Source organism: Zalophus californianus, chromosome 17, assembly GCF_009762305.2.
Source record: "Zalophus californianus isolate mZalCal1 chromosome 17, mZalCal1.pri.v2, whole genome shotgun sequence".
In the NCBI taxonomy this organism is placed as follows: Eukaryota; Metazoa; Chordata; class Mammalia; order Carnivora; family Otariidae; genus Zalophus; species Zalophus californianus.
The window spans coordinates 11,049,909-11,077,734 of record NC_045611.1 but is presented as its reverse complement, the minus strand read 5'-3'; the positions used below and the strand labels follow the sequence as shown (position 1 = coordinate 11,077,734).

At 37.8% G+C, this 27,826-nt stretch overlaps 1 protein-coding gene across 4 annotated transcripts in view; it reads left to right on the top strand.

Annotated features, from left to right (window-relative positions):
* The window catches only part of CNTNAP4 (contactin associated protein family member 4), a 264,304-nt gene that overhangs the window by 121,437 nt on the left and 115,041 nt on the right, over positions 1–27,826 (top strand). The gene's annotated exons all lie outside the window — the stretch shown is intronic.

Here is a 27,826-nt window from a genome sequence, read left to right as displayed (position 1 = left end):
GCACTACCAGACCCACACAGAAGTCACTTGTGACTTCAGAACCACCCTGTGATGACAGGAGGCATTGTTTCCCCCCAGTTTACACATAAAATATGTGAATCTCCTGGAAGTCCGGTGGCTTGCCTGTGGACACACAGAGAAGAACGGAATCTATTTATTATAAAACCATGATTAGGTCAATGAGTAGACACACAAGAAATGGTGAGAAGTTTCAAAGGAAGCAGAGACCCAAGTGGTTGAGGGGAAGCTGAGAGTCTTGTGACACTGCGGGCACTTGGGGGTGTAGTTTAAGTAGTGAAAGAAACTCAAAAAGAGTTTTCTTGGGTGGGTGGTGTCTGGGACTCATCCAGGTCCACCATGAGCGAAGGCAGAGAGGAGGAAGAGTGAGAGCCCAGGAGTAGCCCACCGCGGGAGTGGCAGCCAGTGTGGGGAGAGAGAGACAGTGAGAGCAAGCGAGCGAGAGAATGAATGCAGCAGTCAGGAGCAGGGGAGAGGTGGGCAAGGCTAGGGTAGGATTGGAACAGCAGGCTGGAGAAGGGTGTGCTGAATTCATCACTGCATGTTTTTGACCCAGGACTAAAGGTTAGTCCCAGCTGGGCATGGCATATGCGGTAAGAACGAACATCTGAGCTTAGTATCAAATTTATTTATTCAGCAAGTGCCTATTGAGTGTTGTGCCTTAGGCAGCGAGATACATTCAGGGGAATCAATCATGGATATGACACTTTCCTTTTTTTAGAGGGTATCACAACCGGACATTCAAATGGTACTTTATAATCCAGCTTCTATTTTAGTGAACATGTGAATGGAGACCCAGGGGCCTACAGGAGAAGGAACAAGAAACCCTTCTTGGGCATGAGGGAAGGTCCACAGGGTGCAGGGCAGTTTTCAGGCAGAGTGCATGGCTGATCTTGGGGGAAAGGCAGTGGAAGACCGATAAACAAACCACGAGGACAGAAAAGTTGTCACAGACGACAGTCAGAAGAATGCTGGTGAACCCCGAGTTAGTAATGTGAGGAGGACTGTGGGGTAGGAGAATTAAGGCACAAAGGATTACATGTTTGTGGAAATGGAAGAGGCAGGGGCAGTGGCTGGTGGCGCCTTTCCTGAGGAGAGCAGGGAGGGGCAGGTGATAGAGGGGAAAGAAGCTTGGCACACAGCACATGTCAGATACGGAGTGTGCACGTCTGTTTTCATTAGTATGCGTTTCTAGGAATAGGAAATGTAGCAGTGCTGCATTCCTAAGAGTGCCAGCAAATACCCAAAAGTAATCAGGCCTGAGCCATAAAATACTAGTGTTCTAGTCAATTCATACATTCTGTCTTTTCATGAATAGAATTTCATGGTTGTAATCACAGCATTATAAATAAATAAATGAAAAAACAAAGTAATATATGTGTGTATATGTACATATACCTGTATGTCTGTGTGTCTACATATAGGAAGGGTGAGAGAGAGAAAGGAATCTTATGCTAGAGGACACCTTAAATTCATGTGTACAGAGGTTCTCAGACTTTGCTTAGCATGCATCAGAATCATCTAGAGAGCTTGCTCCCTGCCGCATAAAACTGCAAGCTGGGCGCCTACCCTGCCTTAACACTCACTCCTCCAGCCATGGACACTCAGCCACCTTGCTGCAAAGAGCATCGTGCACATGTCCCTTAAGCACCTACCAGAGAATTACTCTGGAATATATAACTAGAGACAGAATTGCTAGGTGGTAGGGTATTCGCATACTGGTGACCGATCAGTGGTTGTGTTACATAATGCAGGGGTGCTCTCGAGAATAGCTATACCAGCAACACGTGGTATTATCAGCTTCCTGGCTTCTGTGAACCTTGCGAGCACAGAGTGGTATCTCATTTCTCATTGTTTTTTAAAATAATGATATGGAGCATCTGTTCGTAAATTTGGTTTTTCTACGTTAACTTGCTCGCTGCGTGATCTTGGATGTCACGTCACCTAAGTTCTTTCTTCTGTAAAACAAGGAAAAAGTAAAGCTCCCTCTCATAGGAAGGTCACAAAATGAGGTATTGGATGGAAAGTGATTTGTACTAGTTCTGCAAAGTAGTAAGGTCTAAAGAAGTTATCTACATTTGTTATTATTCTTGGATGTAAAAAAATATGATTTATCAGAAGGCAAATTTAGGTAGTCTTTAGGCAATTGGGTTAGTAGAAAATTGCAATAATTAGAATTCAGTTAGAGGATATTCTCCTGAGGTCACTGGAACCCATGGCGAGAAGAGATCAAGAGAGACTACACAGTTGATAATGTGCAGGGAATAACAGGGGAATTTTGATAAAGGAAAGAGATTAACAGTAGATTGAAAGAAAGGATAATATATTTTACCCTTCCTTTTTTTGGTTTACATTTCTATGTATAAGTGTTCTTTTTTTTCTTTAAAGATTTTATTTATGTTTTCGACAGAGAGAGACAAAGCAAGAGAAAGAACACAAGCGGGGGGGTGGGTGGCAGAGGGAGAAGCAGGCTTCCCACTGAGCAGGGAGCCCGATGCAGGGCTCGATCCCAGGACCCTGGGATCATGACCTGAGCCGAAGGCAGACACTTAATGACTGAGCCACCAGGTGTCCCTCTATGTATAAGTATTCTAATCACATCATTAAAACTTGCCACATAGAGGAAGTTAAAAAAAAAGAAATCCATGAGTTTATCACTTAATAAAACCACTATTAAAACTTTGATATATCATCTTTATTCTTATTATGCTTAACTTTGAATTAACTTATAAGTATGCTGATCACACAACCATGTATCATACTTAAGTAATGAAGAGAGCATACTAATTTTTCAGTAGTCTGCAAAAATCACCATTTTAATTGCTTCATAATATTCCATCAAGTGCATGTGCCAGGGTAATTATATTTTAGTGCTCAGGACTTGAAAGTAATTCAGTATCCTCAAAGATGTATAGTATAAATTACAAATTATTTTAATCAAATGGATTTAGATGTGCTAACATATCTTAGTGTAAGTCAATGTGCTTAAAAATACCTTATATTTGTACAGCCCCATAGAGAGTAAACACTTTTAGTAATATTATCTTCAGGCAGCACTGTGATCTGGGCATCAGGGTATTATTACTGTGTTAGAGATCAAAGAACCAACCAAGGCTATGCGTTTAAGAATGTGCCTTAGATCCAACCTTTGGAAGACCCCCTACAGAGATTCCATTCCCCAGTGCACTTCCTTAATAGAACGCCATTCTACTTAATCGAAACAGTTCAAAGTTAACTGAGAGACCGAATTAGAATCTCTAGTGCATGTGGGTGTTTGGAAAGCTCGAATAATCATTCTCAAGTCTCTCAATACATGGTATAAGGCTCTGTCAAGATTTTTGTGAGTGTCAAACAAATAGGTGAAATTGCTTAGCACTGTGAATAGACATACTAGAAATTTAAGAATTGGGGAATACGTTATATAAACACTCATATTTTGAGTACTTCAGAACTTATGACACTGACATGATGGTAAAAAATTTGTGATAAATGTATGACAAAAGCATGTATTTCAAAGAAGGAAATAATTTAACTTCTTGAATTCCGAACAGAAAATGACACAGAATTAGTACATGGATCGAATGCAGTTGTTAATGAGCTTCTCATCAACAGAATTGTGTTTTTTTCCATATCTCTCTGTGAGCAGGTAACCTCACTAGCGAAGGTAACATTAGGTTACATTATTCTAGAGACTGCCATAAAACCACATGAGAATTGCAATTGCTCCTTCCCTGTGGTCATTTAGGCCTGACCAGTGTAATTGCTGAGCAAAATGAAGTGGAGAATTGCAAATTTCAGTGTCATCAGTTTCTAAATGAATTACTTTGGAAACATAATGTATAGCATGTAAATGGCCTTCAGATCATACCTTTTTACATAGCAAAAGAGTATAATATATGGAAACTTGAGAATTTTATCAAACATAATCAGTATCGATTACTAAATAAAATATTTTTTGTTGTGCATTGAGAGCTTCTAAGTTGACTAGATACGTTTAAATAAATAAGTTTCTTGTGTGTCAATTAGGAAACTTACCAAATATATAACTATGATAAGTAGAAGGTTGTAAAGGGAAATATTAACTTGTGAATAGACTAGCCTTCTTATATACACAAATTCATTTAATCTTTACAACATTCGCTGCCTACATTTACTCCATACACACAAGTAAACAAAATGGCAAAATGAGCACCTTTGTACACATTCCCCAGCCGTCAGCCCGTGGCCAATCCTGTGCCTGCCATCCAGCCCCCTCCGCCTGGTGTTGTCTCCTGTAACATTATTTTGAAACAAGTAACAAACATTCTGATCTTTCATCCTTAACTATTTCAGTATGAATCTCTGAAAGGCGAAAGCTTTTCTTTAGCAGAACCTAAAAAAATTTAACAATAATTCATTTACATCATTGACTATCTAGTTGGTTTTCACATTCCCAACAGTTAACTGAAAAATGCATTTCATTTTGCCAGTGTACAAATAAAGACTATAACTTTTCAGAGACCTCAACCTAATCAGAAATAAAGATTTGTATTAAGGACTGTTGATGCCAGCGCCTGTTCTTTGCACATATAGTCTATGGAGCCTCATTTACTATCTGTTACTCAGTCAAGATGTGAGTCCCTGGGGAATTGCTGAAGGTGTACATGTTCAGAGTGGGCACTTATTCCTATTCTTATGGAGCTGTGATTTTCATGCCTGAGAGAACAGTCAGAATAGGTCTCGGTGTCTGTCATTCCTTTATTTATAAATGTTACATTTGTGGCCTAAGAATTTGCATCTGTTCTGGGAGAATTCAAAGGAAAATTTGAATGTATAGAACAATAAACTCCACACTACATATTGCATGAAGAGGAACATTATTCATGTGTAAAAATAATAAGCCCCAATGCTGTGTCATGGGAATTCTAGTAGAGGTTGCCCTCAGATTCATTCACTTTAGTTTTTTTATCTATGAAGACCGAGGCATTTTATTGGTTTCTTAAGGAAATAATTATGGTTATTCTATAGTATATTATATATAATGTAGATTCTTAAAATTCAGATAAGGTGAATTTGAATACCTATACAATAACATGAAAACCACACACATTAAGTCTAATAAACTGACTTTGAGGATGCATACAAATATCTCTGAAAGTTATGTATGTTTATATTACATACTTTTGAAATCTTTTTTAAATGTTCATCAGCTAATCTCAGTTACATTGAAACAAATAAAATGGGCATTTAGGAACCTCTTATTGCTGCATGGTACTGCAATTACACTGTCTGAAGTATAATTTCCAAAATTTATATTCAAATGCAAATGAGTTAAAAAAGAAAACTTTGCATTCAAGAAATTAAAACTTTTTGTTTCAGTCACTTTTCTGGGAAGTATTTTCTTGATATTTTTTGTCTTGAGGTTAAAAATATTGCCAACTACACCCAAATAAGTATTTGGCTTTATTCCTAAATGGGATTGTCACTGTGATCAGAGGACATTCAGAGGAGTTGCTGTTTCTCTTTTGACTGTTTAGACTCACGTATTAAACCCAAATAATGCCATGTGGTCAGCCTGATTAGCTGTGAGTGACAGTGGGCCGTGTGTGAGACGTGATCACCACACCACAACAACCACAACTGTACCTTATTGTTTATTATAAGCCAGGCAGATGTTAATCTCTTATTATTTTACTTAATTTGTCGTTCAAACTTGGGAAGTAATGATTTTTGTCCCCAATTTATAGATGAAGAAACTGAGGCTTAGGAATATATTCCTTCCAGTTTCTCCAGCTAACGAGTGATAGATCCCTTAACCATCTACAATTGTGTGCCCTTTTCCAGGGTGAACTGAGGTCTCCAGGTCAAAGGTTTGGACAGACGTCCTTGATTTCTCTTTATAGAGAGGGACTGGAGGGATTATTAATGTTTCAGTTGTTGTTGGAAGAATGGTTATTGGGGCTTGAGAAGAGTTGTCTATAGAGCTAAAAGCAGTATTTGTTTGAACATGAGTAAATGAGTTTATGTCGTCTGTGTTGAGTAGAGGAAATATTTTCCAAATCTCAGGCATCCTAGCATTAAGAATGGCGCACATGCAATTAAGGCATTTAAGTTCCCTGTGTTCTTTGTTCCATTTATCTATATCAAGGTACCCATGGGTATGGGAGCCATTTACTGGTTTGTTTTGTTGTTTTGTTACATCTGGCAGTGTTTCAAACGGCAGTGCAGGTAGGCAGGTGTTATTATTGATTGAAATAAAAACACTTTTGTGCCAGACTCTCTAACCCAGTGCCTGCTGCGTGCATTTATTCACCCTCTGCTCCCAGGAGGCAGATGAGCATGTCTCTGGTGAAGAATAGGTTAAGAATGCACGTTTTTACACCCTGATTACGTTATTACTGAATAAAGTAGGCTTTTCTTTGACTGTGTGTGTAATGAAACTTTAATTGTGCTACCAAATTATACAGACTCTGAAGGTTGAACAACCCAAAATAATACCACATTGTATTTTAATCTGTGTGTCCTGAAAATATTTGGTAAAATTTAAAGTCGACACCAACTTTAAAAAGAATGCTTCAGAGGCCATCAATCTGTATCTGCTAAGACTGAGTGTTGCAGTTAGACACACCTGAGGTTACCTAGCTCCTGAGTGACCTGTGAAAGTTTAGGTTTTGATCTAAGTGAAGATACAGTGTTCACCAGCTAAATATTGTACATAGTATTTAATGTACGTCACAATGTACAATATACATTAGTGTATATACAATATACATTAGTACTATAATGTATTTGATATATGTTAAATAATGAATGGCTTCAGAGGCCAGAGTGAGAGCTCTGTGCAAGCTTTTAAACAGTTCAGTTTTTCAAATTAAATATAATAAAGTGGATATTTTGTTTTGTCCTGCTGGAAACATTGGTTGGTTTTTTTTAAGTCTCTTTCTAAACACATATTTAAGTTTGTACTTGGAAAAATGATTAGCAGTCATTTAATAAATAAGTGGCATTCTGAAAGACTCTGAGGACTAATCAATATATTAGAAAGACTGTATAAAAACATTAGTAGAATGCAGAGGTGAGGAATAATTTACTTTGAATTTTATAATATCTCTAAGAGAGAATGCAGTAGTTTTCTTTCATCAGTGGACAATAGTTATATAATGGGAATGGTCGTAAGAATGCCATTATCTTTGTAATATTAATGGTAAAAGGAAAGATGTTAATGGAGCTCTTTACGGTATAATTCATGAAAAATTATATGATATCTAAAATCTGAAGCTGAAAGATACTTCTCATGGTGCTCTTAATGATATAGGAAAGCACAAAAGTGAAAAATACAATTTTAATGAAGTATTCTTCAAAATCTTCTCTTTTTGCTTTTGTATAAATACGTGCAAATTTAAATCTTGATTGTCTTCACTGAACTATTTTTTAAAGCATTAAGGACTTATTTCTTTTACAGAGTCAGCATAATTATTTTCATTTAACTTTAATTTTTTTCATGTAGGCTCCATGCCCAGTGTGGAGCTCAACACAGCACTTGAACTCATGACCCTGAGATCAAGACCTGAGCTGAGATCAAGAGTCAGAGGGTTAACTGACTGAGCCACCCAGACACCCCTCATTTAACTTTTAATATTTTAAATTTATTTATTATTTTGTAGTTTATTTTTTTATTAAAATATAATGTATTATTTGTTTCAGGGATACAGGTCTGTGATTCATCAGTCTTACACAATTCAATTCACAGTGCTCACCATAGCACATACCCACCCCAATGTCCATCACCCAGCCACCCCACCCCTCCCACCCCCCTCCCCTCCAGTAACCCTCAGTTTGTTTCCTGAGATTAAGAGTCTTTTATGGTTTGTCTCCCTCTCTGGTTTCGTCTTGTTTCATTTTTCCCACCCTTCCCCTACGATCCTCTGTTTTGTTTCTCAAATTCCTCATATCAGTGAGATGATATGATACTCGTCTTTCTCTGATTGAATTATTTCACTTAGCATAATACACTCTAGTTCCATCCATGTCATTGCAAATGGCAAAATTTCATTTCTTGATGGCTGCATAATATTCCATTAGATATATATACCGCATTTTCTTTGTCCATTCATCTGTTGATGACAACTAGGCTCTTTCCATAGTTTGGCTATTGTGACATTGCTGCTATAAACATTGGGGTGCACATGCCCCTTCGGACCCCTACATTTGTATCTTTGGGGTAGACACCCAGTAGTGCAATTGCTGGGTCATAGGGTAGCTCTATTTTCAACTTTTTGAGGTACTTCCACATTGTTTTCCAGTGTGGCTGCACCAGCTTGCATTCCCACCAACAGTGTAGGAGGGTTCCCCTTTCCCCACATCCCCGCCAACATCTGTCGTTTCCTGACTTGTTAATTTTAGCCATTCTGACTGCTGTGAGGTGGTATCTCATTGAGGTTTTGATTTGGATTTCCCTGATGCCAAGCGATGTTGAGCACTTTTTCATGTGTCTGTTGGCCATTTGGATGTCTTCTTTGCAGAAATGTCTGTTCATGTCTTCTGCCCATTTCTTGATTGGATTATTTGTTCTTTGGGTATTGAGTTTGTTAAGTTCTTTGTAGATTTTGGGTGCTAGCCCTTTATCTGATATGTCATTTGCAAATATCTTCTCCCATTCTGTAGGTTGTCTCTTGGTTTTCTTGACTGTTTCCTTTGCTGTGCGAAAGCTTTTTATCTTGATGAACTCCCAATAGTTCATTTTTACCCTTGCTTCCCTTGCCTTTGGTGATGTGTCTAGGAAGAAGTTGCTGCAGCTGAAGTCAAAGAGGTTGCTGCCTGTGTTCTCCTTTAGGATTTTGATGGATTCTTGTCTCACATTTAGGACTTTCATCCATTTTGAGTCTATTTGTGTGTGTGGTATAAGGAAATGGTTCAGTTTCATTCTTCCGCATGTGGCTGTCCAATTTTCCCAACACCATTTGTTGAAGAGACTGTCTTTTTTCCACTGGACATTTGTTCCTGCTTTGTCGAAGATTAGTTGACCATAGAGTTGAGGGTCCATTTCTGGGCTCTCTATTCTGTTCCATTGATCTATGTGCCTGTTTTTTGTGCCAGTACCATATTGTCTTGATGATGACAGCTTTGTAATAGAGCTTGAAGTCTGGAATTGTGATGCCACCAGCTTTGCTTTTCTTTTTCAACAATCCTCTGGCTATTCGCGGTCTTTTCTGGTTCCATACAAATTTTAGGATTATTTGTTCCATTTCTTTGAAAAAGGTTGATGGTATTTTGATAGGGATTGCATTAAATGTGTAGATTGCTCTAGGTAGCATAAACATTTTCACAACATTGGTTCTTCTAATCCACGAGCATGGAAATTTTTCCATTTCTTTGTGTCTTTCTCGATTTCTTTCATGAGTATTTTATAGTTTTCTGAGTACAGATCCTTTGCCTCTTTGGTTAGATTTATTCCTAGGTATCTTACGGTTTTGGGTGCAATTGTAAATGGGATTGACTCCTTAATTTCTCTTTCTTCTGTCTTGTTGTTGGTGTATAGGAATGCCACTGATTTCTGTGGATGACTTTATATCCTGCCACTTTACTGAATACTCTATATGGGTTCTAGCAGTTTTGGGGTGGAGTCTTTTGGGTTTTCTACATAAAGTATCATATCATCTGCAAAGAGTGAGGGTTTGACTTCTTCTTTGCCAATTAGGATGCCTTTTATTTCTTTTTGTTGTCTGATTGCTGAGGCTAGGACTTCTAGTACTATGTTGAATAGGAGTGGTGATAGTGGACATCCCTGCCGCGTTCCTGACCTTAGGGGAAAAGCTCTCAGTTTTTCCCCGTTGAGAATGATATTTGCTGTGGGTTTTTCATAGATGGCTTCTGTGAAATTGAGGTAAGTATCCTCTATCCCGACACTGTGAAGAGTTTTAATCAAGAAAGGAGGCTGTACTTTGTCAAATGCTTTTTCTGCATCTATTGAGAGGATCATATGGTTCTTGTTCTTTCTTTTGTTAATGTATTGTATCACATTGATTGATTTGCAGATGTTTAACCAAACTTGCAGCCCAGGAATAAATCCCACTTGGTTGTGGTGAATAATCCTTTTAATGTACTGTTGCATCCTATTGGCTAGTATTTTGGTGAGAATTTTGGCGTCCATGTTCATCAGGGATATTGGTCTGTAATTCTCCTTTTTGATGGGGTCTTTGGGTTTTAGGATCAAGGCAATGCTGGCCTTTGGAAGCTTTTCTTTCCATTTCTATGTTTTGGAACAGTTTCAGAAGAATAGGTATTAATTCTTCTTTAAAGTTTGGTAGAATTCCCCTGGGAAGTCATCTGGCCTGGGGCTCTTGTTGGGAGATTTTTAATTACCTTCTCTGTTTCCTTACTGGTTATGGGTCTGTTCAGGTTTTCTGTTTCTTCCTGGTTCAGTTTTGGTAGTTTATCCATCTCTAGGAATGCATCCGTTTCTTCCAGGTTATCTAATTTGCTGACATATAGTTGATCATAATATGTTCTTAGAATTGTTTGTATTTCTTTGGTGTTGGTTGTGATCTCTCCTCTTTCATTCATGATTTTATTTATTTGGGTCCTTTGTCTTTTCTTTTTGATAAGTCTGGCCAGGGGTTTATCAATCTTATTTATTCTTTCAAAGAACCAGCTTCAAGTTTTGTTGATCTGTTCTACAGAATGTTCTTTTGGTTTCTATTTCATTGATTTCTGCTCTGATCTTTATTATTTCTCTTCTCCTGCTGGGTTTAGGCTTTACTTGCTGTTGTTTCTCCAGCTCCTTTAGGTATAGGGTTAGTTTGTGTATTTGAGACCTTTCTTGTTTCTTGAGAAAGGCTTGGATTGCTATACACTTTCCTCTTAGGACCGCCTTTGCTGCATCCCAAAGATTTTGAACAGTTGTGTTTTCATTTTCATTGGTTTTCATGAATTTTTAAAATTCTTATTTAATTTCCTGGTTGACCCATTCATTCCTTAGTAGGGTGCTCTTTAGCTTCCATGTATTTGAGTTTGTTCCAAGTTTCCTCTTGTGACTGAGTTCTGGTTTCAAAGCATTATGTCCAAAAATATGCAGGGAATGATCCCAGTCTTTTGGTACCGGTTGAGACCTGATTTGTGACCCAGGTGATCTATTCTGGAGAATGTTCCATAGGCACCAGAGAAGAATGTGTATTCTGTTGCTTTGGGATGGAATGTTCTGAATATATCTGTGAAGTCCATCTCGTCCAGTGTGTCATTTAAAGCCTTTATTTCCTTGTTGATCTTTTGCTTAGATGATTTGTCCATTTCAGTGAGAGGGGGGTTAAAGTCCCCTACTATTATTGTATTATTGTCAACGTGTTTCTTTGCTTTTGTTATTAATTGGCTTATATAATTGGCTGTTCCCATGTTAGGGGCATAGATATTTACAATTGTTAGATCTTCTTGTTGGATAGACCCGTTAAGTAGGATATAGTGTCCTTCCTCACCTCTGATTATAGTCTGGTTTAAAATCTAATTTGTCTGATGTAAGGATTGCCACCCTAGCTTTCTTTTGATGTCCATTAGCATGGTAAATGGTTTTCCACGCCCTCATTTTAAATTTGCAGGTGTCTTTGGGTCTAAAATGAGTCTCTTGCAGACAGCATATCGATGGGTCTTGTTTTTTTTTATGCAATCTGGTACCCTGTGTCTTTTGATTGGGGCATTTAGCCCTTTTACATTCAGGGTAACTATTGAAAGATATGAATTTGGTGCCATTGTATTGCCTGTAAGGTGACTGTTACTGTACATTGTCTGTGTTCCTTTCTGGTCTATTTTACTTTTAGGCTTTCTCTTTGCTTAGAGGATGCCTTTCAATATTTCTAATAGGGCTGGTTTGGTGTTCGCAAATTCTTTTAGTTTTTGTTTGTCCTGGAAGCTTTTTATCTCTCCTATTTTCAGTGACAGCCAAGCTGGATATAGTATTCTTGGCTGCATATTTTTCTCGTTTAGTACCCTGAATATACGGTGCCAGTCCTTTCTGGCCTGCCAGGTCCCTATGGATAGGTCTGCTGCCAACCTAATGCTTCTACCATTGTAGGTTACCGATCTCTTGTCCCGAGCTGCTCTCAGGATTTTCTCTTTGTCTCTGAGACTCGTAAGTTTTACTATTAGATTTTTGGGGTGTTGACCTGTTTTTATTGATTTTGAGTAGGATTTTCTGTGCCTCCTGGGTTTTGATGCCTTCCCCAAATTAGGGTGGTTCTTCGCTATAATTTGCTCCAATATACCTTCTGCCCCTCTCTCTCTGTCTTTATCTTCTGGGATCCCAATTATTGTAATATTTTTTCGTATATGGCATCACTTATCTCTTGAATTCTCCCCTCGTGATCCAGTAGTTGTTTATTTCTCTTTTTCTCAGCTTCTTTATTCTCCATCATTTGGTCTTCTATATCACTAATTCTCTTTTCTGCCTCATTTATCCTAGCAGTTAGAGCCTCCATTTTTTATTGTACTTCATTAATAGCCTTTTTGATTTCGACTTGGTTAGATTTTAGTTCTTTTATTTCTCCAGAAAGGGATTATCTATTATTTTCTATCCTTTTTTTCAAGCCCAGCTAGTATCTTTATAATCGTCATTCTGAACTCTGGTTCTGACATCTTACTAATGTCCATATTGATCAGGTCCTTGGCAGTTGGTACTGCCCCTTGTTCTTTTTTTTTGAGGTGAGTTTTTCTGTTTTGTTATTTTGTCCCGAGAATAGATGAATGAGAGAACAAAATGCTAAAAGGGTAACAATGACCCCAGAGAAATATAATCTAAAGAAACAGAAGAGACCCGAAAACAGGGGGAAAGGATAGGGGAAAAAAAAAAAAAGGATATGATCAGGCCGGTGAATAGAACAGAACCACACGATTTTGGGTGTGTTTTGGTCTTTTAGAAGAAACTGCCTCCCAAAATTTTAAGAAAGAAAAACTTATATATATGTACAAAAATAAGGATAAATATGATGAAGGGAGAAATATGAGTGTAAAGATGAAAATTAAAAATAGACTTTAAAAAGGGAATTGATAAGTTGGTTGAAAAAGGAAAGAAGAAAAATTAAAAAAAATAGAAAATGAAAAAAATAAAGAAAATTTAAAAAATTAACTTTGAAAGACTAAAGCATCATGGGAAAAAAAGCCATGAATTCTATGTGCTGTATTCCCCTAGTGCTGGAGTCCTGTCAGGGGAGGGGTCTGTTGCAGAGATTCTCAAATGTCTTTGCCCAAGGTGGAATTGCATCGCCCTTGCCAGCAGCTGGGCTAAGTAATCTGCTGGTGTTTGCTTTCGGTAGCTTTTGTTCCCTGAAAGCTTTCCGTACAGCCTCGGAGGACAAGAGTGAAAATGTTGGCCTTGCAATCTCTGGCCCTGGAGGAGCCAAGAACGTGGGGCTCCACTGCTCAGTGAGGCCCCAGAGAAAAGCAGTCAATCACTCCTGTCTCCCCGGTCTCCGGCCGCACTACATACTCACCTGGCCTGTGACCAAGCGTTTCTATCTCTGGCACATGACCCCGTTTGGAATCTCCAAACCCAGCAGATTCCTGGGGTGGACTCCCATGCTTCTCCTCCCAGGGGAGGAAGGGGAGTCTCTCCGGATCTGCCGCTTGTTGGGGCCCTGCTGGAGGAGCAGTGGCCCGACTGTGCCTCGGATCACGGTTTATGGCAACACTGAGCTGAGAGCCCATGCCTCGGCTCTGTCTCTGCAGCTGGCTTCCCCACTCCAATGCCTGGGAGCTTTGCCACACTCAGGCACCCCCGGTCTTTCTGTGACCCCAAGGGTCCTGAGACCACACTGTCCCAGCAAAGGATCCCCCCCCCCCCTTAGCCATTGGAGCGATGTCCCCCAGTGGAGCAGACTTCTAAAAATTCCAGTTTTTTTCCCCAGGTTCTTGGGATCGAGCCCTGCGTCGGGCTCCCTGCTCACCCGGAAGCCTGCTTCTTTCTCTCCCACTCCCCCTGCTTGTGTTCCTGCTCTCGCTGTCTCTCTCTCTGTCAAATAAATAAAATCTTAAAAAAAAAAAAAAATAAAATAAATAAATAAATAAATAAATAAATAAAATAAGTATATGTTTAACTTTAGTGGAATATGTGAAGGACTTTTTATAGAGATCATATTTATTTATACTCTCACCACAGTGTATGAAAATTCCATGTCTTCCACATTCTTGACAACACTTGGTATTACCAGTTTTCTTTTAATTTTAGATTTTTAATGTTTCCCTCAATTTTAGCTATTCTGGTTGGAATGCAGATCTCTCACACTGTGGTTTGAATTTACAGTGTCCTTTGACTAATGAGGCTGGACTCCATTGCATAGGTCTGCTAGTCATTTGGATATTTCTTTGTCCTGTTTTTTCTTATTGCTCCGTGGTTCTCTATAAATCCTGGAAACAAATATACTGAAAAATAGGTTCTTCCATTCTGTGGCTTCTCTTTTCACTATTTCAACATCTGTAAATGAACAGAAGTTCTTAAGTTTAATATATTCTGATTTGTCAACCTTTCCTCTTATGTGTCAGCCTTTCCTTTTGCGTCATGATTAAGACACCTTTGCCCTCCTCCAGGTTGTGAAGATACCCAGTTGTGCTATCTTTTAGCACATCTGCTAGCTCTATTCACATTTAGCTTTACAGTCTTACTGGAATGCCTTTCTGCCCATGATTTGAGGGAGTGATCAACCTTCCTTTTCCTTTTTTTCCTCCTTCCCTTTTTTTTTTTTTCCTCTTCTTCTCTTTCCCCCCCAGTGTGGATATTTGATCAACCCAGCTCTGTGCATTTAAAAGAGGTGGTTTATTGTTTGTTTGTTGTTTTTCTAACTGATTTGCATTGCACACATTGTCAGAAACCCAGTCCCCATTTATGTTGAATCTGTTTCTGGATTCTCTTTTCTGTTCCACTGGTCTGTTTGAGTAATCTTCTGCCAATATGACATTCTATTATTTTTGTAACATTCTGAGACTTGATACCCAGGCAAGAAAATCTTCCACTTTGTTTTTCTTCAAGAGTATCTTCGTGATTCCTGTCCCTTTATATTTTCACTAACAATGTATGAAAGTTCTTGTTGCTCCACATCATCACCAGTATTTGGTATTGGCAGTGTTGTGGATTTTGGCCATTCTAATAGGTGTCTAAATTCAATCTATATCCATATATAGAATTTCATTCAGCAAATTTGCTAACCACATGCTATAAAGTAATTTCTACATGAACAGTCATGCTACCTATGAATGACAGCAGGCTTATTTCTTTCTTTCCAATCCATATTACCTGTTCAGTATTTTTCTTACCCTAATTAAATTATTCACCTCATGTGGAATGAAAGGGTCTATAGAGAACATACTTTGATTCTCAAACTCAAAGCAGATCTCAGCATTTCTTATAACATGTGACTGTTTGCTGTAAGATTTTTGTTAGATGTCCTTTATAGATTTAGAAATTCCCTTTTTAGCTAAAAGTTTAAATCACATTTAGATGTTGAATTTAATCAAATGCTCTTTTTACATCTGTTTAGAAGATCATATTTTCTTCAGTTTGATTAATTACCTTGAAAGATTTTTAAATATTAAACAATCCTTGTGTTCCTGGAAGAAACTTGATTAAAAAGTTATGATCTATGAAACTTTTTCTTTATTTCTGTATTCTATTTTAATTTTGCAACTATTTTAAAGGATAGTTGGATCTATGTTTACGAATAAGATTGGCTTTTATTTTCCTTCTTGAAAGTTCCTTGTCAGATTTTGATATCAAGGTTAAGTTAGCCTCACAAAACAAGTTGGGAAGCATTCTATTTTTCTACTTTTTGAAGGTGTTTGTATAAGATCACTGTTTTTTGTCCTTAAATGTTTAAATGTCCTTAAATCTTTAGAAAATTCACAAGGCCTGGAATTCTCCACCTGTAAACATTTTTAAATTATGGATTTAATTTTGGCAACAGAGATAGGCAACTCAGATTTTCCTGTTTTTCATCTGTTTTGGCAAGTTGTTGTCTGTTTAGAACTTGCTCACTTAATTGTCAAAAACTATTCAAAGTAACCTCTTATGATCGTTCTAACTTGTATGGGATCATAGTAGGATGCTCTTTTGAATTCCTGATATTGATTATTTCTGTCTCTTCTTTTTTCTTTTCCTTGATCAGTTTAGCTAGGGTTTCATTAATTTCAGTGTCCTTTCAAAGCCTTATTTTTATCATTTACTTTGCATTTCATTCTTGGTTTTAATATACTGTATTTTTTTCCCCTAATGTCTTAACATCCATCCTTAACACATTAGTCTTCTGTCTTTTTTCTTTTAATGTCCATGTGCTCAGCACCAGTGACTTCTCTTCCACTTGTGACATTGGTAATTTGGGTCTTCTCTCTTACTTTTCTTTGGACAGCATGAGTGGGGATTTATCAGTTTCAGTGAACTTTTCAAAGAAAGAGCTTTTGATTTCGTTAACTTTCTCTTATGTTTTCCTGTTTTCAATTTCACTTATTTGTGCTCTAATTTTTATTATTTCTTTTCTTCTGATTATTTTATATTTATATTGTTCTATATTCTCTAGTTTCATAGGATGGAAACTGAGATTATTTATTTAGGTCTTTGGGGTTTTTTTTCCCCTAATGTATGCATTTAATGCTACAAATGCTGCTGTATCTCACAGATTTTGATAAATTATATTTTTATGTTCATTTACATCAGTTTTTTTAAAATTTCACTTGAGACATCTGCCTTAGCTCTTGGGTTATTTCTGAATATTTTTGGGCTTTCTAGCTATCATTCTGTTTCTTATGTCTTGTTTTATCCTATTGTGGTCTAAGAGCATACTTTGTACAGTTTACAGTTTCTGTAAAATTTGTGAGCATGTGTTTTAGAGCCCATAATGCAGTCTGTCCTCGTGAATGTTTCATATGATCTTGAGAGGACTGTTTCTGCTGCTGTTGGATGGAATATTCTAAAATGTCAATTCGATCCAGTTGACTAATACTGATATACAGGTCTTCTATATTCTTACTCTTTTTCTGTCTTTTTCATGTATCAACTACTCCAACTATAATAATGGATTTGTCTATTTCTCCCTGCAGTTCTATCAGTATTTGCCTCATGTATTTTGACCCTTTGTTGTTATGTGTTACACATAGAGGAGTGTTACACCATGTTGAAAAATTGATTGCTTTGCCATTATACAATGTTCCTGTTTATCTCTGATAATCTTTCTTGTTCTGAAGCCTGCTTTCTTTGAAATTAATATGGCCACTCCAGCTTTTTTTAGATCCGTGTTAGTGTTAGGCTAAAATACAAAATGAAAACCAAACTTGAAAATTCCCTGAGCATACAAAACCATTTAAGCCCCATAAGCAAAACTAAATCTAGTTTATTTCATGAACGTAAGTGAAACTTAAGTCATCTTCCAAAAAATGGTTAAGATAACCATTTTTAATCAATCCCCTGCCATCTGGAAACCTCCATTGTAATAACCAGTCACTACAAAGGTTAAACAGCTTCCTCATTTTCACTTTATAAGCCATTCTGTAATGTCACACACACCTCTAACCTTCAGAGCAATTTTGGTTTGAAAGCTCCCAATTCTTGAACTATTCTTATATGCACAATCAACTCTTGCTAATTACTATTTTATTGATCTGCTGATTTTAATTATGCTGGTTTTGGATTTTTGACATTAGCATAGTATATCTTTTTTACTTTTACTTTTAATCTATTTTAGTCTTTTATATTGAAAGTGGATTTCTTGTGGATAACATATGGTTGGGTCTCATTCTTTATACCCTGACAATCTGTCTTTTAATGTAGTATTTAGACCATTCACTTTTAAAGTGATTGTTGATATGTTTGGATTAATATCTGCCATGTTTGTAACCATTTTCTGTTTGTTGCATTTGTCTTTTGTTTCTTGCTGCCCCCCTTTTAATGTGCTATCTGAATTTGAGCATCTTGTATTATTCAATTTTATCTCTTTCCATATTGATATACCTAAAAAAATTCTAGTGACTGCCCTTACCTATCAAAGACCATCTTCAAATAACGTTATGCTACTTACTAAGTAGCGCAGGTACCTTAGAGTATTCCCAGTCCCTCCCTCTCATCCCTTGCAACATTGCTGCCATTAATTTAATTTATCCATAAGCTATAATCACCCAATACATTTTTAGTATTATTTCTTTAAACAGTCATCTTATAACTAAGAATAAGAAAAATTATTTTCTTATAACTTCTTTTATTCCTTCTCAAATGCTCTTCTTTTCTTTGAAAGTTTCTGACTGATTATTATTAAGCTTTTGTCTAAAGAATTTCCTTTAAATGCTTTTGCAAAGCAGGTCTGGTAGCAATGACTTCTGTTGGTTTTTGTCTGAGAAAGTTTTTATTTTTTCCTTCACTTTTGAGTGATAATTTCTCCAGGTGTAGAATTCTAAGTTTATTTTTACTTCTCTCAACACTTTAAATATTTTGCTCCACTCTCTTCCTACCTACGTGTTTTCTGATAGAAGTCCAATATACTTCTTATCCTCATTCCTTTCTGGTAAGGTATTTGTTTTTCTCAGCTTCTTCCACAATGTTCTCCTTGTCTTTGGTTTTCTGCAGTTTCATTATGTTTTGACTCAGTATAGAGTTTGTTCTGATTTCTAACCTGCTTGTTATTCTTTAAAATTCCTGGGTCTACTTTGGTGTCTGTCAATAATTTTGGAAAGTCTGTTGGCCATTATTCAAATATTTCTTCCATTTCATTCTCTTTTTCTTTACCTTCTGGTATTCCACTTATGCACATGTTTCAACTTTTGCAGTTATCCCCAGTTCTTGGATATTATCTTCTGCATTTTTCGTTTTGCATTATAGTTTAGGAAGTTTGTGTTTTCTGATCTTCAAGCTCACTGATTCTTTCCTTAGTTGTATTGAGTTTATCGATGTGCCCATCAAAGACATCCTGCATTTCTGTCACAGTGTTTTGATTTCTGATATTTCCCTTTGTTTTCTTCCTAGAGTTTTCATCTCTCTGTGTATCTTACCCGTCTTTCTCGCATGCTGTCCACTTGTCCGGTTAGAACCCTTAGCGTATTAATCACGGTTGGTTTTAATTCCTAGTCTGATAATTCCAACATCTGAGACATATGTAAGACTGGCTCTGATGATTGTTTTGTCTCTGCAGAATGTGTTTTTTCTTGCCTTTTGGCATGCCTTGCAATTTCTCGCTGAAATCTGGACATGTTGTATCTAGTAATGGGAACTGAAGTGAGTACGTTTTTTCGTGTGAGGATTTATATTAATCTGACGAGGAATTGGGCTGTAGTTACTGTTTGCTGTAGGTGTTGTAGGTGCCAGAAGCTTCAAATTTATCTAGGACTCTTGTTTTTTCCTCTCCTCTTGACTTTGGGGTCTTCTTCCAAGGTAGTCTGTGTTTGTAGTTCTTTCAGCTAGTATCCAGTATTATTATACTAGAGTTCTGTTGGTATGATGATATGATATGAGGATAAGAGAGCATTCTATAATATTCCAACTAAATGTCAGTGTTCTTAGTGGGCCTCTGTCTTGGGACTGTGACCTTCACTAGTGTTTCTCTAGTGTTGTGGCTTGTTTCCCTCTGCCCCTTACTTCTTTTCCTGCCTACTGACTCCTTTTTTTTTTTTTTTTAAGATTTTATTTATTTTAATGACAGAGAGAGACATAGCAAGAGAGGGAACACAAGCAGGGGGAGTGGGAGAGGGAGAAGCAGGCTTCCTGCTGAGCAGGGAGCCTGATACAGGGCTCAATCCCAGGACCCTGGGATTGTGGCCTGAACTGAAGGCAGATGCTTAATGACTGAGCCACGCAGGCATCTCTGGCTATTGACTCCTGAGGACTATTTGTTCCCTTAGGTGGGACATGGAGAGTAGAGAAACCAGAGTGGGAGGAATGTTCTTTGCTAATTGGGATGAGGCTCTGGCAGTCTTTTCCCCTGGACAGTAGGGCTTTGGTGTACAGAACACTCTGGGCATATTTTGCAATGATTACCTTCTCCTCTCCCTGCCGGAGCTGGGAGGGAGTCCTTTTCTGATATTCACAGAGAGCATGGAAAGGTTCCTGGAAGTCAAGTTCACAGAAATGTGGGGGTCCTCTAAGACTGTGGTCCTCAGGAGTTTCTCTCTCATGCCAGTCCACCCTTAGCCTCTGTCGATTTATCAATATTACCTCATAAGCAGCCCTATCAGTTTATGGCACTAGTGGCTTCTGCTCTAGGTAGACAGATCTCAGCTCTGACTCTTTGGATGGTCTTGTTTCTCTAGATTTCAGGGTGGTAGTTTGCCATGTGTTTCATTCAGCTTAGGCTGCTGTCACAAAATGCTGTAGACTGGGTAGCTTAAACAACAGACATTTATTTTTCACGGTTGTGGAATTTGGAAAGTCCAAGATCAAGTTGCTGGCTGATTCAGTTCCTGGTGGGAACCCACTTCCTGGCTTGTAGATATTAGCCTTCTCACCATGTCCTCATCTGGCTCTGGTCTCTCATCTCATCATTATGACACTAATCCCATCATGGGAGTCCCACCCTCATGACTTCATCTAAACCTAATTACTTCCCAAAGGTCTCACTTTCAAACACCATCATGTTGGGATTAGGGCCTCAACACGAATTTTAGAGGGACACAATCCAGTCCATAGTGCATGTAACCTCAGTGTTCAGATAGGTCTAAGAAGGGTCATTGATTTTAAGTTTGTCCAGCTTTCTTATTGTTTAGAGAACAAGAATGATGTCCAAGTGCTTTAAATACAGAGCTGATGCTTTTCTATTTACTAATGTATGTGTCTGTGTATCCAAGACACTGAGTTTCCCTTTTTTTCAAAAAAAGATTTATTGATTTATCTGAGAGAAAGAGAGTGAGAGAGCATGAGTGGAAGGGGTAGAGGGAGAGGGGAGTGAGAATTTCAAGCAGACTCCATGCTGAGCGTGGAGCCTGACACGGGGCTCGATCACAACACTGAGATCATGACCCGAGTTGAGACCAAAAGTCAGATGCTTAACTGACTTCACCACCTCTGTGTCCCATCTCTCCAAATTTCCATTTAAGAACAGATTTTGCTGCTGCTTTATTACTTTCTATTGTGTATAGGACATCATATTTGAAGAATGAACAATTTGCAACCTAGAAGGATATCTTTCTACGGAGTATAACTATATTTGTTTCTGCAGGTAGAAATGAGCACTTGACATCTCTGACCATCTTAATCTTATTGAGAAGATAGGAGGCTGAATTTTAGTCCCTGTAAGGAGTTGTCTGTCTCTGACTTACCCTGTATCCTAAGCTGTAGGAAGCTTATAGGATATTCTCATCCTTGGGGGACCTAGAACTAAAATTTTGTCTTTAACCCTGTGAAGTTGTAAAAAGATCTCCTCAGGTGTTTCATATCTCAGGTTCTCTTCAGGAATCTTAGAAAGGGTAAAGGGTCTCAAAAGTAGGGCTCGCTTCCTTAGGTTTTCTTCTTCTCCCACATCTTGGACATTTAATGTTTTATTGTCTTTTAGCACTTCATTCCCTGTTTTTCATTTTGTACAGCTTTTCTAGCAGGAGGATTGTTCAGAATTTCCTAGTCTACCAACCATAATATGATTATTTTTTTAAGCTAGAAGTTATTTTTCATCTCAATAAAATCTTAGTCTTCCACAAAACTGGACATATATTACCCCAATATTAATTTAAGCATAATGACCTGTCCACGTATCTTCCATAAAACAATTTATTGCTATCTCTGAACAATAGTTATGAAATATAGCCAAGGTTGTATCTTTCACATGCTTTTTCACTCTTGCCATTTGATCTTGCCATCTTGAGAATTGAAACCTTTTTATGCTAAAAGGGCTGAAACAGTGTATTTTACAATTTGGTATCTCCACAGATTCTAATAAAGTGGCCAAGGCATGGGACCTTATTGGAATATTGCCAATAATTTGGTATCTCTTCAAATAAAGATTTTAAAGATAGTGAATATTTTCAGAGAGGGGTGGTAGAAACTGATTTTATATTAATAAAATTCTATTTTATTTTGAAATTTGAGATGTATTATATACACGGAACAAAATTTAATTTTCTAATCTGCTTTCTGTACTCTCATTGCTATTTCTTTATTACAATAAATGAATGACATTCACACTCAAGAGAGAATCAGCATTTATACATATAGTTACAACAGTCTTGTTCAACATATGTTTAAAAGTTATTCTTATCTGGGTTTATGTTAGCAAGTTACCCGCTTTTCAGGAGTATTCATTTTTTCTTCGCTTTTCTTTTGCATTTTTTGGTTTTTAGACAAGACAACCTCTTGGGAGGCATACTGGCACACTTGGTAAATATTTATAACCAACATCATAAAACAAAGGGCTGACTTCCATTAGACAGCATGTTTTTATGATGCATTTAGTGTCTGCATGTCAGCTGACTGTGTCAAAACGAGTTGTACTTGGAAATAGGTCATATGTAAGTCACATGAATTTTCACAACAGGAGAGGTCAGGGGGTTTGCATTTGTGCCTGCTTGTCATGTTGAATTTATATTAGTATTGCTGTTTATTTTGGTGAGAGCAAAACCAATTTTTATGTAATTACATAGCCTGCTGTATAACTACGTGTAAGTGGTCCCGTGCTTCTGATTTCTTACAGCAGTGTTCTGGGTCCCCTTATGGACTGCCATATGGGCATTTCCCTTTATGCATCTTGACTTTCATAGACGAGTTGCTCAATTAATATTGATAAAATAGATTAATGCTATTACACCTCCTCATAAACTTTAGAATCATTATGGAAATACTTAAAATCTTGTGAAAAACTTTAATTCATTAACTCCATAAATTATTTTGGTTAGAATACATTTCTAAACCATCTACGAATACCTCATTGAGTTTGAAAATCATCAAGCCTCAAAGAAAAGAAAAATATAATTAAGACCTTTTGATTTTTATCACGTAAGACACATCACCTTACTTCTATTTGTAGATATTTTATATATTTGATGAAATATGGCATATTCTTTTACATTCTGTATCTATTAGGAGGTTATCATTTTATGCAAGAGTCCTACTGATTATCAAACATTTGTCTTTTATTTTTATTCTACTCCAATAATTTTGAGAAAATATAAAGTTTATAGAATAGTCCTTTTAGCTGTAAATGTTAACTGGTAGAGCTATGTTCAGCAATCATCTAAGTTGCATTACTCTCAGTGTGTCAAAGATTTTAAATGTAAATTATGAGAAAAAGCCAGCGGGTGGGGGAGGCGGTGGGGAGGCCTCCAACAAAATATCAAGCTTCCTCTAGGGTGGGTTGTTTGCTTTCATGTTCTGTTAGAGTGAGGCCTACTGATAGCTTAGCTAAATTATGTGCTGTGGAGTCAGAAAATCCTGGGATTAAATCTTTACTCTGCCACTTCCTAGCTGTGTGGCTTTAGGCACACAATCTCTATAATTTTCATTATCCTCAGCTTTAAAGTGGGTACAAAAATGACTACTTTATAGGGTTGATGGAAGTATTACAGCTACATAATATATTTCTTCTGCACCTGATGCTGAGACACAGAGTTGCACACTGAAGATCTTTAGATTGATAACACAGAACACATTTGCTACTTATTTCTCTCTTTGGAAGTTAGCCCTGGTGAACCCTTCTCCACAAATGTTTTCCTTCTCTGAAAAGTTTTGCAGTAATGTAGGGAGGGGAAAAGAGCATGGTTTATCCACAAGCCAGAAAAATTTTCAAAGCCAGCTGAAGACCAACAGCACAAATGGGCTTGGTATGCACTAGAAATGCAGATTCCAGGGCCCCACTCACAGATTTAGTGCATGAGGTGCAGGGTCTAGAAATTGCATTTTTAAACAACTCCTCATGTAATTCTGACAGACACCAAAATTCAGAATCTATAATAAAAGGGAAGACAAACATCCACATAGTAAAAATATGTTTTTAAAAGAGCAATTTAAGGGCGCCTGGGCGGCTCAGTTGGTTAAGCGACTGCCTTCGGCTCAGGTCATGTTCCTGGAGTCCCGGGATCCAGTCCCGCATCGGGCTCCCTGCTCAGCAGGGAGTCTGCTTCTCCCTCTGACCCTCTTCCCTCTCGTGCTCTCTCTCATGCTCTCTCTCTCAAATAAATAAATAAAATCTTTAAAAAAAATAAAAGAGCAATTTAAATCCATGTGTTCTTTTTTAAATTTTTATTTTATTTTTTTAAAGATTTATTTATTTATTTATTTATTTATTTATTTAGAAAGCATGAGCAGGGAGAAGGGCAAAAGGAGAGGGAGAGGGAGAGTCCCAAGCAGATTCCACACAGAGTGTGGAGCCTGACACAGGGCTTGATCCCACAACCCTGAGATCAGGAACTGAACCAGAATCAAGAGTTGGACCCTTAATCAACTGAGCCACCAGGGTCCCCTCAATCCGTGTGTTCCTTTATGAATTGTGATGGTGTGACAAAAATCTTCATAGCAAATTGAGAAATACCTCTTAGGCAAAGGAAATACGTTTGAAACCTGGTAGTATGCCTAGAACTTTTAATTTATGAGGTAATGTAACATCAACCCCATGCCTCATTCACTAACATTCTGAAAAAATACCCATTAAATACAGAATTCCACGGCAAAATCTTTGTTGTTATCCTATGTATTGAAAAAATTTCAACATGGGGAGCAAGACGAGACAAATGTTACTATTCAGTTAAATCATAGTTAATTAATGGTGCATATTCTCCCAATGACGTTGATACTAGAAAGTTATTTAAGGTACTCAGAGCATTATGAAATAATGTTCTGCCTACTCTGTCACTATATACACACACTTCTATGTCTATGTCTTAACTTCATTTTACTAATTATTGTAAAATTAATACATGTTCATTTTTAAAAATCCAGATATGATGGGGATGTGCTAAAAATCCCATACCCTCCACCTCACAATTTCCCTTGCCCTTTGTAAGAAAAAGCTGCTTAAAATTTTGAATGTGCCAAGATATTTTTATTACATATACAAGGTAAGTACCTTATATTTCTTCTTTATGTTCTTAAAATCTAAATAACTCATAAATCAATCGGGTAAAATGTGAAAGATTACCATTCATAGACCTCCCCATTCTACTTACCTGTTTGTTGCCACTGCCACTGTGCATCTTTTCTCCTAATCCCTTAAGATGTTAAGATCATCATAGTGGCATCTATCTAAATCTGTGACCGTACATTAACGTTGGAAAAATGTGAGCTCTTTTGGAGGGTTATCTGATTCATCACCCAGCTGTTCACTGAAAGAAATCAAAATTGTATTAGCCTGCCAGTGGCACCCAGGAAAATAGAATTGAAATGTAATAGGGTCTGATTAGGATTGAATGTTGATGGACCAGGGCCTCAACCCTGGATGCACATTACCCTGGTTTGGAGAGCCTGTAAACACACACAAACACACACACACACGCACACCCCAATGCCCAGAGTATAAAATTTTGACTAGTGGGAGGAATGGGGCTTTCTAGAAGGGTCTGGTTATCAGAGTTAAAATATCTGTGGGTTTATACAGTATTTTATTTATGTTGTAGGAACCAGTAGCTAGGAATGTGGATCTAATAGTTGAAAACATACTGGATAACTCTCTAGGTCATGGGAGATTCAGTGCACATTTGCACATTTACATTTGACATGCTGAGAGGTTCTGTAATTGAGAACCTGTTGAACTTTGTTTTGTTTTTAAGCCCAATCTTTCCCAAATGTACACATCCGACAAATATTTTACTGTGAATCACTTCGAGCCAAGCCATGTTCTAGGTACTGTGAATGGAGGCCACTGAAGGTCCTTGCTTTAATGGAGCTAGTCTTCTAGTGAGATAAGATAAACAAACAATAATCAAACAAAAGAAGGCCCCAAATAATGAGTAATATGAAGAAAACAAAATAGGAAGGTAAGATGCAGGGGTATGCCAGGTACACTGCTTTTGAAACTGTGATTAGAAAGGGTTTGACTTAGGTGGTAACATTTTGACCAAGGCCTGAAATGGCAAGAGGAGCTGGTTGTGCAGAGAACTTTCGGAGTAGTGTGGACAGCTGGTGCAAAGCTCTAAGCAGGACTGAGCTTGGTTGTTCCAGGGGGTACAGTGTGGTGAAAGCATAATGGAGGGTGTTGTCAAAGACTGTATGTTTGATAAGGAGCTTGGATTTTGTTCTAAGTGGCAAATGAAGCAATGGGGTTGGGGGTGACACGGTTTGGTTTACCTTTAAAGATATTCCTGACTGCTCAGAGGGGAAGAGATTAGGGCTGTGGATGGGGATGGTGACAGGGAACAGGAGACCAAAAGAGGTGAGGAGGATGTAACTGAGATAGTTCGGGTGAAGTAATGCTTTGTGGGGCTGGGTGGTCATAGATGAGACGAAGACAGATGTCCGGATTTGGGATATGATCTGGAGGTGCCATCACAGAAGGCTTGTGGTGCGTGAGCCGGAGAGCGGGGTGTACGGAGTATTGGTGAGGTGGTGGCAGGAGGTAGAGAATCGATTGATAAGGAGAGTCAAATCAAATTAATTTGACTATGAAACACCAAACACTTTTTTAAAAAAATGTTTTGGTAAATGCTGGTAAAGGGGTATTTGTGAACTAGAAGGAAAGGTAGGTAAATGAGCCGATTCCCTGTGTGTTGGTATTCCTAATGTATTCGCCTCTGTCTTGTGCAACTTACATGAGGCTGACCCAGTCATGGTCAGCCGACCTACCAAGAGCCTGGATAGATCGCTTATTTTGTTCCGGCATATGCTGATTGTTACAGAAGGGGGAAAAAACCACAAGGGGGAAGAGGAGAAGGAGAAAGGGAGGATGGGTGGCAGAGAAGGAGAAGAAGAAATAAAAAATATAAATTATTGCGAACAACTTCCGTCTGACATTTTCACACATAAAGCCTTACCATTTGTCATGAAGGTGAAAATAAAAGCTGCTCCGATATTAGGGGCTGTAGTATGTGAGTTTTGCAGGTGAACTACGGGTTAGGCAGATGCACCCTGATATGGCGGAAGGAAGGTAGCTCTTGGTCTCACCTTACAACAGTTTCACAAACACCAGGAGGTTATTTTCTACCTTTTTTTTTTTAAAGATTTAATTTATTTATTTGAGAGGGAGAAGCAGGCTTCCAGCTGAGTAGGGAGCCCACGGGGCTTGATCCCAGGGTCCTGGGATCAGGACCTGAGCTGAAGGCAGATGTTTAACCAACTGAACCACCCAGACGCCCCTATTTTCTACCTTTCTGACCTTTAATTTCCTTATCTGCACTTTGTGCTACCTTAGCATCCTTCTCAAGGTCTTTCTAGCTTTCACATTCTAGAGTCTGTAAGTCTAATTACAGGTCTTTCCAAATTATTATTGCTTCCAATTTCCCTTAACAATTTTTTTAATACGGGTGCTTTTGTTTTATTTTTGTTTTATTAAATAACTTTGACATGTAGCAATTCTTAATGTGCGTATCTGACAGGGCCGTGAAGTTGAACAGCCTGTTATCACAGTGTTCTGAATGAAGTGTTGGGAGATACTTTTGTTTATGTTAATAAGAGGAGAAAATGAAACAGCAGAAACACGTCCTAAGTTTTATCATTCATCAGTGATGCAGGCAACTTCTTTGCTGAATCAGATCCTACTTTTTGAATACTGGAAGATTTTCTCAAATTTTTTTGGTGCTGTTCACAATGTTAATACCTTTTAAGTCTAATCTGAACTTTATAGAAATTTTATTGAGGGTATCATGGTTGAAAGCTGGCTTAATGGGGAAGGTGGAATTTCAACTACTCTCAATATATAAGAAAAGCCTGGGCAATGGTACCTTCTGTGGGTGGAGGGACATTACTGTG